The 14,180-nt window shown below is 34.3% G+C and overlaps 1 long non-coding RNA gene across 1 annotated transcript; it reads right to left on the reverse strand.

Moving 5' to 3' along the window:
- Positions 1–12,870: 12,870 nt before the first annotated feature.
- Positions 12,871–13,208, reverse strand: LOC119070526. Its single transcript, XR_005086529.1, has 2 exons — positions 13,052–13,208; positions 12,871–12,987 (listed from the first exon to the last, which is right to left on the reverse strand). It is a non-coding gene; the product is annotated as an uncharacterized LOC119070526 (long non-coding RNA).
- Positions 13,209–14,180: the final 972 nt, after the last annotated feature.

The raw sequence follows: 14,180 nt of genomic DNA on the forward strand, positions 1-14,180 counted from the left end.
TTGAAAAAATTCGGAACGTTATCTGGTCTGTGTTAGGCACGGAGAAAACATAATATTTACAAACATGTTTTCGATTCGTAGAAATACTCGAAATGAAAGAATATTTGTTCAGCTTATTTCCAATTTTGTTGTTGATATGTTTAATTAGTTCTTTATCATCCATCATGCATACAGAGAGAGAAATCTGGAGGTTACATCAGAATTCTACATCGGTTAACAAAAAGGAGGGAGTATTATACACAGATTATAAAGAGACCATCGAAACCTTAGACTAATCATACATACATATACTGATATTGCGTACGATAAAATGTGGTCCAGACACCCAGTTTGTATAAGGCTGGATTTCCATTTACCAAAAAAGTACTCAGTGTGATAGACAAAATTGATTTTTTTCAATTTTTGCTTTGCTTACTTGACTGCTCTGACAACTCGCTCTCTCATGGCTCTCACATGGAGTTCTTTTTGTTGTGTGTAAACCATACACTCAGAAAAAGAAACTTCAGACAATACTCCGGGTATGTGTAAAACTCATTGGTACGGTATGATATACATCATTGACGTATATGATACATGGACAAAGTTTTCTATACGTGGAACACGTTGAAAACGTAGTTACGTATTTCGATTGTCATATTTGTATTGTTGTGATGTACGTGGAATGCGAATAACTTACGAGTGAGACGGAAGTTAAACGCACACCACGTATGTTAAACGTATGTAGTGGATTTGGTCTTGAACATTGAACTTGGATAATATTTATGTTTCTTAACACGAAAAAGATAAACGACAAATTCTTTTTTAGTAAATCAGAGAAATTCTCGTCAAAATACTTTCATTTTTTATGAAGTAGTTTTATGTCGTCATATCATATCTTGCCATCAAGTCGACTTAAATTGAATTATGTTAAAAAACGACATATCATTATTTATGTACTCGGCGTAACTTATACACCACACATGTATATGGCTTTCAAAGTATGCTTCAACAATAAGAAATGTCAACCAACACTACTGTATTGCAACATTAGAAAGATCGTTGGCTTAAGATCCAGAGGTACCCGGTTCCAATCCCGAAGAAGTCGATTTTTAATTTAAAGCATTTGTTACCAATAGCTGCTAAAATGTATAATAACTACTATAAACGGTTAATAATGGTGTCTACGGTCTACGGTAGGTGAATTCAACAAAATTCATATTTCTAAATCTTTGTCAAAGAGAAATACGTCTAGCACGTATTTCATTCGAGCCGGCTGTATACCTTACCACACTTTTTAACAGGGGGCACGAATGATATACGCATAGCATGTAGGATATTTCGCTCAGTGTGCTTAAGACACATTACGTATCAGTAGAGTTTTTCACTAACATATATACGTGTGGTGTTAGGGAATCTCGCGCCGCGTCATTCACAATAACTCACAAAGTGACATCTTCCTTATACAAAATGTGTCAAAATGTGAATTATTGTGAATGACGCGGCGCGAGATTCCTAGCAACCATACGTGTAGGCGTTGAAAATTTTCATCAATTTACACTATCAAATATTACTGGCCATTAAGAGAGCGACATAACGTATAGTGCCAAAATTGACATTAGAACAAAAGAATTTTGTAAAACGGTGATAAACATTTAAAACTACCGTCATTATTACAAATGTCTTGTTTCTCCTCTCATTTCTCCATGAGAGAAGTTGGAAAAATAAGAGAAATAAGAATTTTATAAGGTAACTGATTGAAAGTTGACCTAGTGGAAAAGTGATCTTAAGTTGTCCATGTAAATTTGTATGGAGAAAAAATTATCGGTCAACTCAACATTCAATAAATCGTGATATGTCCTATGACTTTTGTATAGATAGGACAACTCACGATTCAATGTGTTTAAATGTGAAATAGGACCACTCACGATTCATATAGGTCAACTCTGCATTTTTATTAATTCATTAACTTTGTTAGACGAAATCGGCAATAATTAATAAAATTTATATTAATTAAGTAAACAAAAGATAAATCATTAAAATAAAAGTGGTTCCATGTAACATAGTTCCAAAATCGCTGAGAAATTCAAGTTCAAAGTTGAGATTTGTCAAATTTGGTCAACTTTCAATCAGTTACCATAATATGTCGCTGTAGAAAATTTTCGCACCTTTTTGAAACTAGTTTCAGAGCTAACTTTATTATTTAAAATGAATTTTTAAATAATGTTATTATTACAGAGTGTATGCATCATAACAGTACCATATCAAAATAATACCGGCTAAACCGGACCAAAAAGTTATTATTTTCCTCGGTGTGATCTTACGTTGAAAAACTATATTTCTTAATAAGCAAAAAGCACGAGTCTTGTCTTACTCACTCACTACACCAGGATCAACCAGACTTCCATATACAAAGAAAAAAATCATGAGAAGTTCAGTTTTGTATTCTGAAATTTTTGTGAGTGGAATAAGACTGCTTGCGAGGAAAATATCGATATCTATCACTATTCACGGCACAGTAAAATAAACCAGATGTGACTAAGGACCAGAATTATCTAGTAGCCTTCTATTTTGTGAATAAAATTAATTCAATTTTTGTCACTGTTCATTTGAGTTCATTGTCATAAAGTGTATGTCAAAAAGAGTACTATTTCGTATGGAATGGTTATTTACAGTGTGTTTTACACTCTCAAGTTTCAGTACCCTATTTGAGTACGACTTCAAGCGAGTATTAACAAAAACGTCTATATTCACGCCGTAAGTGCGCTTTCTATTTTAAAATATACCGCATAGCAAGTCATTTTAACGCTTAGTTTTTGACATGACGTCGGCGTTATTTTGTGCAACTGTCAGTTGAAAATATTTAAATTTTTGGCAAACCTATGGCGTGAATTGCTATAGTGTGTTTTTTGAATAAATTGTACCGCTTATAGAAAACGGTCGGCTAATTTAACTACTGACGTAGCTGTCAAATTAGTCATCAGTTCATTCTTCATGAGTTTTTGGATTAACTTTTTTGACGACTTCTTCAACCTACTTCCAATCCTTATCGTGAGTAGAGAACTACTATGTTAAAGAATGAAGTATGGTCATACTTAAAAACGAAAATTTTTAGCAGGCGCACATACAACTGAAACCATTACATAAAATTGAATTTTTCATACCTAGGACCCGTCCAATATGAAAAATACTATTCGTACCACGGACTAAAAGTCTTATTGTCTGGAAACTTCTCACACGTTAAAAAAGACTTTTAGTCCTAGGTACGAAATGTACTATTCTACAATTTGTGACAGATAGGCTTAACAAGGATGAGTCTTTCTAGCCCTCCAAAAATAATTAATCGTTTTCCATTGCCCATATATATCGCCGTGAAATTTTAATTGTTTTCTTCATGAACAAATCCAATTTATCGAATCGAATATAATTATACTTACAGCAAAAGTAGTCACCGCCGGCATTTATACATGCAATTCATATTATATCTTCTTCACTGTTGACGTCCACTCTCTCCATAGAAATTAATTTCAATTTAGTTTCAAGATCACGTATGCATTAAAGGGATAATACTCGGGGTACAATATTTCCTAGCAAACACAATTCATGGCATCCATAACTACCTACCCCTTTCCTTTATGTGTATCAATCAATTCGCCACATCTATTTAATTAAATGAAATCCGAAATTAGCCACAAGAGAGACAAGTCATGTAATACACGATAAAAAAACCGATGTATCATCGGCATCATCTTAATCAAAACCTCTTCTTCCACAAACAGTTTCATCCGCTTCTTATTTCTCACCTCAATTTACAACGCTTTCTGATCACCAATGAGCAAAATGAGCCTATAATTGGAAAAGTTTTGGGTCGGTTGAGTTGAGACATGATTAGTTTCTTCTTTATATTTATTGGTTTGTTTATTAAGATACAGCCACAGGGTTGTTATTGCGATTTACCGAAAATGTGCTTTTTGGTAGGTGTATATATGTTTACGGTGTATAACCCAGCATGTGGTGATGATTGTTTTTTGCATTTTTTTTTATTTTTATTTTGTAAAGCTACTTTGAATAATCGGAAAGTATACTATAGAATGCATACATTGTGCTCCGGGAAAATGTTCTTTAAAATGGAAATTTCATAGTAAACTCGAACAGTGGACTTTTTTTTATTATTATTAAACTCAGTGGTTGACATGGATTGTCGCATGAATAGAATGGAAACAGTTCTTTTGTCAATCAAATTTTAAAATGCATCCACTCAATGTATTGACTCAGTTCCCTATAATATTGCGTCATTGTAGTAAACCAAATTGAAATTTTTCTGAAAGCACCGAATAAGCAAACAAAATGAAAATGTGCCATTGTGCTTAAAAATCTGAAAATGCCTGGCATACCTAACCGAAAAAATAAAAATTTCTTGTATACATAAGATTTGTATAATCTATAAGATTACACCAACCCAGTTTCCATAATGGAAAAAGATGTCTGCAAAAGTCGATAATAATGCTCGATTTTTGAATGTATGTATTGAATATGCAATTCGATTTTCTTCTCTTCATTTTTTTCTTCTCCTTTTTCTTTCGTCTTCTTTCTTTAAATTACGTGCCAATGCCAAATAATAACATTGAATGATCTTTAGCAGCATAATTTAACTTCTTCACTGTGTTTATTTTTTATTATTAAGCGAGTATAATAATAAAACGGAAATAATAAAAGATTTTCATTCAATCGTCTTACTTCGTGATTTGCTGCAAAGTTTTCACGTCGACGTTTACATCTATATTTCATGCGAAAAATGTATAGAAACGATTGTGATTTCAGCTTATAACAATACTAGCAGGATTACCCGGACTGTTTTGAAATTGACACACCGAATTGTTATGGTATATTCAATGATTTTTGGTGGACATTGATATCCCTGATCGAAATGGTATTCTTGAGTAGGGGCTGTAAACAAGTTACGTACATAATTTTTCGATATGTTTTTTGACCGCCATGGAACGGAATTTTATTGACTTCTTTATGTCCGAATTTTCAGACCCAAAAAAATGAAATAAAATTTTGAAATAAAACATTTATTGAATTATTGTTTGTTTCTCCATTCTTATTTATAAAGTTTAATTTTGATTGTTTGTTTATTAGTTTGTTTGTTTGTCTCTCTATCCACTGACGGAAAAGTCCGCTATGACCACTGAGGAAAAGTGAGGACGAATGCGTGGAAAAATTGTCCCTTTTATGCGTTGTTTGACGCGTGAATTTTTTTCTATATTTTACGTTGCAATTTTTAAAATGAAAAATTTTAAGACCCAAAATTAACAGGGTCGTGGAAAAAATGAAGTTACATGAAGTAACATTTTCCATTTCACTTTCTCTCTGGTGTTCAGAGAGAAAATAAAGTTACATGAAGTAACATTTCATTTTCTCTGTGTTCGTTTTTTTATTATGTTACAATTTAATGTGTTACAACATATTTTTTATAGTTCTCTAGATCTTTCCGTTGGCATGAATGTATATACCGCTTAAAATTGTATGTACCTTTACCACTGCTTGGTGGGACGTGACGAATGTTGACAATTTTTGTACTCCGTTAGCATTTGCATTGCACTAAGTCTTCCAGGATCGAAACAGTGATAGATAAAATCTTTATTTAAAAGATGTTCTGCTCCTATTGGAGTTGCTATTAACACAGAATTCATAATTTATTTATTCAAAGCGAAAAAAAAGACTGCTCACATACGGCGCAGTCAATAAAAAAACGATCTTTTCAATCAACAAATATTACAATAAATAAAAATCATCCGCTCTATTACTTCCTAAAGTTCCAAGAATACATGCCGCATTGCCTCTTTGTATAGCAATAGAAATTTTCTGCAACAGATAATCTTTGGAACGTGGCTCCCCTGATGCTCTCTTCATCAACGATCCCAACTTGTCAATAAATTTCTTTGTTTCTGGACCCATGCAACCTAATGATTCAAAGGCAAGGGGGGTAAATAAATAGTTTTCTTTAAGACGTATATAATGATTATGCTTAAATCTCTCCGCTTTATCTGCAATAGACCCTGCTTTCTTAGAGGATTCACTGATGTATGAAGGAGCCAAAGTATCACGTATTGTTACATCCCATAAAAGTGATTTTCCATGACTCCACGGAACTACTGTCATACCATCAGGTCTTTTACCGTCGTCTCTAGAAATACCAGGTGGTTGCAAAATATTGGGAAATCCTGCAGAGGAAAATGCATGACCAAAAATATTATTGACAGAATCGTGTTTAGCAATAATCCCTATCTTTAATTTGCACGATAAACCATGCAAACCGTCCTTCTTAACCACAGCACCACAATTACACTTGTACTCTTCACACAACTGGGATCCTAAACGAAGACCAACAGCAATTCTCGCTGCATTGTTATCTAATAGTAAACCTAGTTGACTCGATGGGACAACCTGCAGCCACTTTGAAGATTCTTTTGTAGATGACGCAAGTAGTCTAGCACGAGTAACAGGTTCACTAGAATCTAACATCTCGCTAAAATTGCTCCTAATCACCGGTAGGTCCCAGTTTCGTTGCACCTTTCTCATTTCATCATTATCTGGAATAAAATCGTTAGGATACAGAATACTATATCATTCAAAACTTATTGAAAATATTTCGTTTGATGTTTTTTGTTCTCCAATCACTTAATTAGTTGTAAAGGTGGTGATGTAAAATTCGCAATGAATCTTTAAAAATTGAAATTAAAATTTCGTCCAAAGTTTGTTTTTGAATTTTGAATTTCGATTTTAGAATGTTTGATATAAATTTCGGGATCATTCCTCTCGCACCAAAAAATAATCCAATCACGTCCCAATGTTTGACATTCGGGAACCGTTCTTTGTATTTCGGTATCGTATTAAGGTAATGCTCACGCTTTTCTTCATTTATTTCCTCTGCTTGTGATAATATTTTTTCCATCTAATTGTAGGAGCGAGAATGTATCCAGTTTTTCCGTTTTTTGAAATTGCTACGATGTCTGTGAATCTTGAGTCGCCTTCAACTGTTGTCACTCGATCTTCGCGTATTGTTTTCCAATCTGGTTTCAATGCATTGGCAAGGATGTCACAAGCTCGATGATGACGATTTGTGAGGAGCAGTTCGCCTTTTTTACACTTTCCGAGTACGTGAGAAAGGGTTTCATACTCTCCACAGTGTCTGCAGAGGACAGTACTCGAATCGTTTCGACGGTTGCTTCGAACATCGCAATTGTTTGTAGACATTTTGATTACATTGGTCCATTCGGAAGATGATAAGTCAATTTTGTTCATTATGATTTTGTTATTGTCCGTACACTCTTTGAATGTGCAAACACCATCTCCGCGTACCTTTAACTGACACCATTTCTCAAATTCATTTCCTCGAAGAACTTTTCGTAGACATTGTGCGGACGGTATTTCTGATTCGATCGTTAAATCTAAGCTTTCCATACATGTTTTCTGTTCTGTTTGGAAATCTCGACAAAATTGTAGCAATGGATCATCAATTTTTTCGAGTCGTTGAGCAATGTTGATGTGGTGTAGATAAGCTTCCCATGTTGCGCACACGATACCTAGACCGCGATATTTTTTCTCAGAGTATAGCATTGAGTTTGGTGTATCTGATGGTAGGCAGATGATGTTTTTGACGCAACCTCGTATCAGAGTATCGGTATCTTTCAAAAATGATTTTTTAATTTTGAAAAGTGGAGCGGTTTGTAATGAGTAAATTCGTGTTGGCCAAATGAATTGGTTTATAATATTTAGTTTCTGGTCAGGGTGTAGTAGTGGTGATTTGGTTAGTGTTTCAAGATCATCTTTTAATTTTAATAACATCTTGATTTCGTCGAATACTATTTCATCTTCAAAATTCATTCCCAGATATTTTAGCTTCTCTCCAATTTTATATGTTTTGATTTGTCGTCCATCTATTATTTCCAATCCATTTTCCAAATATATCTGTTTTCCATTTTCGATCACGATTGCCATACTTTTGTTCATGTTAATGTCCAGTCCAATTCTGTCAAAATCGTTGGAGATCATCTCGATTAATTTTGAAGCTTGGAGATATTCGTTCTGCGAATGTCTTCAGCATATGGTAGGCAACTTTTTTGTAATCATCGCAAAAAGCTTGTGGAAGTTTGTGTGTGTAATCATCATATTGGAATCAAATTTGTGGTTGTTGTGAAGATTTTGTAAAGATTATAAACAATTCCTAATAATAAAGTGACTCGTCGCTTTTTAAGGCCGAACGGAAGAGTTGATGAGCGGTTTTTTTTAAGGTAATGCAGCACGTTTGTTCATTATGACTGAATGGAGAAGTTAGTAGCGTAGTTAAGCGTATAATGGAGGCGTTCACACGAAATGCTTCTTCCCTAAGCCTAACAAAAAATGGGCCAAAGATTTGCTCAAAATGGACCGAAATCGCATTAGAAGAGTAGTAGGAGCGATTACGGGACATTGCGTGCTGAATCGGCACATGAATAAGTTGAGGCTTTCGGACACTCCGAGATGTTCCTTCGACCTAGAAGAAGAAACGGGTGCACACTTGATATGTGACTGCCCCAAATTTCTTCAACTAAGACGCAGGATGCTCGGAGACTACGAGGTGGTTCCTTCGGAAATTGCTGCAATAGGACCTGACATCTTAGACAGGTTCCTATCGGCAAGTGGAAGGCTACCATGATTTACATGATGACCGGGAATGGAAACAAAGGATCAAAAGATCTGTGTTTCGAGATCTTAAATGATCGTCCCAAACTGATAAATCTAGTAGCGTAGTTTGGATGTACGAAAGAATTCCCCGGTTCAAATCTCGTGTGTGTTAGAGGTCGATATATTCACGCCAATGCAATAAATACACATACAAGTGATCTGAGAAGATCTTGGTACCTCATGAAGTAAGTCTTCCGTTGTATTTCCAGATATTTTTTTTAAACTGCGCAATTAAATTTTATTTATGTATTCTGGCACACGATTGTCATTAATTTACAAAATCAACAGAATATTGTATAATCAAACTGTGTACCAAATAGCTCGAATATGAAATTTGAAATGTTAATTATACATCAATGTGTCATTAAAAGATTTCTAAAAAATCATTGCATTTAAAAAAAAATTACGATCATTTAAAACTTACATTCCACCTGTTGTGAAACATTATGAATGTAGGACTAATTTTTGGGTTTTAATGTTGATTGCTAGGTTTGACTGGTTTGTTGTGCTACGATTCTGGGGATTTTTCATAGTAGCTTCCATAAAAGATGCCCTAATTTCCATCGGCAGATGCCACACGTTTAAGTAAACTTCTAATACTCGTTCAATTTAAGTTTACTGCTGTCTTGTGTAAGAGGCTATCGGAAACAACTGAAGATAGTCAGTCCACTCTGAATTTTGGACCGCCGCTAGTTCTTGAGGTCGAAACAGCCTTCTTTTTCTGCATTCAGTCACTTAACGTGAGCCGTGGGCAAGGGAGTAGTGTTTGAACTCTGTTTGTTTCTATTTTTATTTTCTTTAATTTTTGAGTTTCATTTTGACAGGCATTTCAGCTATGGGATAAAAATGATAATCGCCGTGATTCACTTCAGGTATACTCAATTGTGTATATAGAAGTAAAACGGACGAATTAGGCTTTTAGTCCAATCGTTGGCTTAGTCCAATCTCAGATAATCAGACTAAACACACAGTCGCGACCCAAACATTTCTCAGATGATTTTCAAAAACTTTTCTGTTCTGTATAGCTTACAACGTTCCCAAGCATTTGCCAATTGAGCAAAAATCTACATGAACTTACGAATTTTCAAGTTTAAGATCCACTCAATTTTTCGACTTTTTCGACAAACTTCTTCCTGTTTTTATCTTTTCCGTAGCATTCGACTTCAATTAGTAGAGTAGGATTAACACCGATAACAAAAATCTCAAAGAAATTTTTTGATTAAAGTCGAAATAGGTGGGAGACCGTCAGGTCGAAAATTTAGTTTCTATGATTTGTCGCAAAATGTAAATTCATTTTAAAATTTTTTTGAAAGGCTAAGCCAGTTCTGATCCTTTATCCATCGCACATCACTAACACGCACCTTGTTGCTTACAGCAATGTCGACAGGTCGTCAGTCGGAAAAAAAATCCGTGATTGATGTTGTTAGTAGCTTTCAATGCCTGTGCATGTGCTTGAAACTGCTTTACGAAAAGTGTACATCTGACCGCCAAAATATCAATTTTTTGACCCTATCACTGAACCCGCTCAACCAATATTGCTAATTTTCGAACATTTTATTGTGCCGGTATTTCGGATTACTCCATCATCAAAGCTAAATGACTCACTCAATCAGCCAAAACTCAACTGGAAAATATTTTGCAAACACTTTAAAATACTACACTGTAACAGCCAGATCCGCAGCTGTGACACATGGCAAAATGTAAAGTTTACGTTTAGGTATTTTACTTACTAGGCCCCCGGAAAATGAGTTGTAACGCTCATGTCAATGAAGTAATTATCATTTTCCGTGGGTGCAGTGAGCAAAAGAATTATCAAAAGAAAATTTTGGACAGACATTTTTTGGCTGCTTTAACATCTGAGAAAAAGATTTCTGTGTTCCGAATTCGACGCGCTACAAAATTGACATAAGATCCAACTTCGTACGTGTCTAAAGCACAATGTAAACACAACATTAGTGTACCTACAGTAATGTGAATTTTGTTCCATTAACAAATTTCGTATAAATCATGTAAAACGGTCCAGAAACGTTTACCATGTTAATCTATATCGACTTACCCAGAATTAAAAATTAGTTGAAAATTATTGAAATTTAAATTGTTGAGCACTTAATACTGCATTTCCACATTATCCTAAATTGTAATCATAATATAAAGTTCATGCAGAGCAACGGGTTTATTTTCTGTTCAAGTTTTTATTTTCGAAATAAATTATCAATTATTTTGAGTTGATGTTCTGAGGAATTTCAACCTAATTACGATAATAATTTTTTTTTTCTGAGAATTACAGGAAAATTCAATGAACGTATACTCCTATACAGACGAATTATATATTGTCCTCTTTTATTAATTTTGTTGGCCTAGTCAATCATGCTTCATATTATTTCGATGAAGCTTTAATAAATAGAAACTTTATAAACGATCCTAATTAAAAAGGGTTTACTGTGTTAATGCTTGGTCATACCGTAAACATATACAACCTACTTACTTACATTTTCTCTCCGTTTTTTTTTTGTTTTCGTCTTAATGAATTTCATTATAAAAAAATATGTTTCTGTTTGGAATTTTCCTTTTTTGTTGATATTAAGAAAAACAGGAAGGATGGTGGAAACATTTAAAAGGGTTTTGTGTTAATTGTTTGAAATTATTAACGAAACTTGAATTTTTCATTTTATCTTAATTTCACGATATACATTTTTTGTTTGTGTGTGTGTGTGTTTGCTAAAAGTGGGACAATTAGAACGAAAGTAACTCTAGCTTTTGGTAATTTGGTTGTAAGTTTTCTGAAAGAATGTTTGCAGTTTGCAATAAAAATGCTAAAAATTCATTGTTTTACCTACCTCCTTTTTACGTTATAATTATATGGATGTAGCAGCGAGTTATTGTAAAACTTTTATTTGAAAAGTTTTTACATTTTACTGAATTACAAAAAGGACTATTTTTCAGTTTGATTTCTGTAATTGAGTCTTTAATAATGTTTGGGATTTTTTTCTATTTTATGTTCTTAATTATTGTTTACAAAGGCAAACACTGGCATCAGGTATTCAACATCATATTTCAAAGATGTTATCAGTTCCCAAATTTAGAGAATTATCAAATTCATTCAAACTCAAATCTCGACTAAAAGAAGAATTACGAACCGGTGTAGGACAAACCGGAAATCTAACATTCGGGTTGGATTGGGTTTAAGTGCTAATTTTGTAACCAACAGTATCGATTCACAACGCCTTTACCACCCTAATAATTGTAGCTTGTTTGCTAGAAAGAGTATTGGCTGTTCAAAAAAAATGAAGTAAAAGATTTTAAGTGCAAATCTCATGAAAATAATCGGATCAACTGAAGTAATAGATTCTATAGTAAAACTGTTGATACGCTTCCGGTCTGCGATTTGCTAGGACCAAACTTAAACAAATTTTCTCTAAAGAACTGTCTGTACAACTATTTTCTATGTCAGTGCTTGGCAGCTAGAGTGCCATGGCAGTCAAACTTAGTGTGATGTGCTATAAGAAAACTATGGCTTTTCATTTGCTCTTCAACACTTCTTAAGAAAAGTGTCACCGCAGCACAAGCTGAATGGTCTGATTACTAAAATGGATGAAACAAATTTCCGAAATCCATTGTGGTTGAAACATTTCCATTGATGCCGTAAAGTCAGAAGTAGATGGTTTGTTCAACGATTGTCCGAGCAAAAACAATGCCAAATCAAAACTGTTCTTATGTTATTATATTTACAATATACTCGATTACAATATATGCTCGATTAAGTCGTACGGTTGTTATGTGAGGACTGATTTGATAAATGCCTCCTTATCTGTCGGGGCTGGACGAAACGTAGGGAAACCTGTAAATAAAACAGTACGTATGTACCTTCCAAACTCAGAAAAACTATTCGTTTATCGGTCTGCTTCGTATAAAAACTCCGTCGTTGCAATTTGCAAGATACAATCGTCGAATGGTCGATACAAGCTTCCTTTATCCAGATCAGCAGCTGTAACCATACCAGCCAGTTTTTCGGCCGATATCAGAAATACCTCTTCTGGAATTGTAAACGACAGGTGAGAATGGAGAACCAGAAGCGAAGACACATTTTCTCTGAGAAATAATTTTTGATTTAATTAAAATTGTCGATATAATGAACTGGGAGCTTGTTTCTTACGCTGGTATATCTGTAAGCATCTTCGGCGGTGCATTCAGCTTTAATTGTTAAATTTGAAAGAGCGAAGATTATTGGTCTGTCGTTGAATTCAGCCATTCGCTTCAAAATATCTGGTGTAAATGCACCTCCTGAAGTTATCAACTTTCTAGTTTAGTGTTTGATCTACAAGCATCGCCATGAAAAAGAGCATACCAATAGCTGCAGTGCCAACTAAAATTGTAGGTTTAATTTGTTTGACGGCCTCAGCCAAAGTATCAGCAGGATCATGTTCATGAGCAAATGACGTAAAATGTTCATTTAAACCACCATTTGGACGATTCTTAACAATCAGTCCCTTATTATCAACCACCCACAATTTCCGAACAGCGTCTGCTTCGCCAAGACCATCTTTCTTCATAGCCATAACACAGAACGCAGCTTCTCCGGCTCCTTGGAACAAGATTGTATTGTCGTTCAAACGGGTGTTGGTCAAACTAAATAATCGCCAATCACTTGCACCGAAATTTCGTATTTTGTGCAAAGTAGTCGGGCCGAGATACCGGATTTTTAGTTTAAGTTTTCAGCAAAAATTTAAATGTTTGTGGTGATGTAACCTGACTCCGAGAAAACTCAAAATATGTGTCAATTTTTACTGAAAGTTAACACATTTTGACACCAAACAATGGCCGTCCTTTTTTCAAAAAGAGTGCAAGTCCAAAATTATCATCAAAATAATAATAATTTTGGAAATGTAAGCAACAATTTAGCCATGTGTAAATTACTCTTAACTTGCATAATGTGGTTACAATCCTCATCTTCGACTCAAGCTACAAACGCCTCACTTGGTGAAATGAAAAGTTCAAGGACATAATATACTATCTCTGAACTATGTTGCGGCGTTTGTTTTCCTCTCTAAATGAAACCAACCAGTATGTCGCGTTAAGAAATTACACGTACAATCGGTAAATCTTTTTCTTATGCAGAATTAGCAACAGCTGGTTTTGTATCAATTAAGTAGATAAAAGCTGTAGAATGAAATTTACCGAGTTTTTTTTCGAAATTGAATAGTTTGAACCACAATGATTTTTGACCACTTTTATAGCTCTCAATTTCAATTTTCAAGATTTTCAATCAACCTCAAATCATAAATAAATTTTGAATAGTGTGGACTCGTGTAAACGTCTCACTCGTATGAGCTGTCTATTATTCTGTTTGATTGTCTTTTTGTTACATCTGAGTAGATGAGAAGTTTGTTTTGTGGATGTGGAACGAGGACTTTTTCACAAAAGAAAAAAGTGCGATAGATGTTTTTCTCTTACACTTTTGCGTAAAAAAAAGAAGT

The sequence above is a fragment of the Bradysia coprophila genome (assembly GCF_014529535.1).
Source record: "Bradysia coprophila strain Holo2 chromosome X unlocalized genomic scaffold, BU_Bcop_v1 contig_98, whole genome shotgun sequence".
Lineage (NCBI taxonomy): Eukaryota > Metazoa > Arthropoda > Insecta > Diptera > Sciaridae > Bradysia > Bradysia coprophila.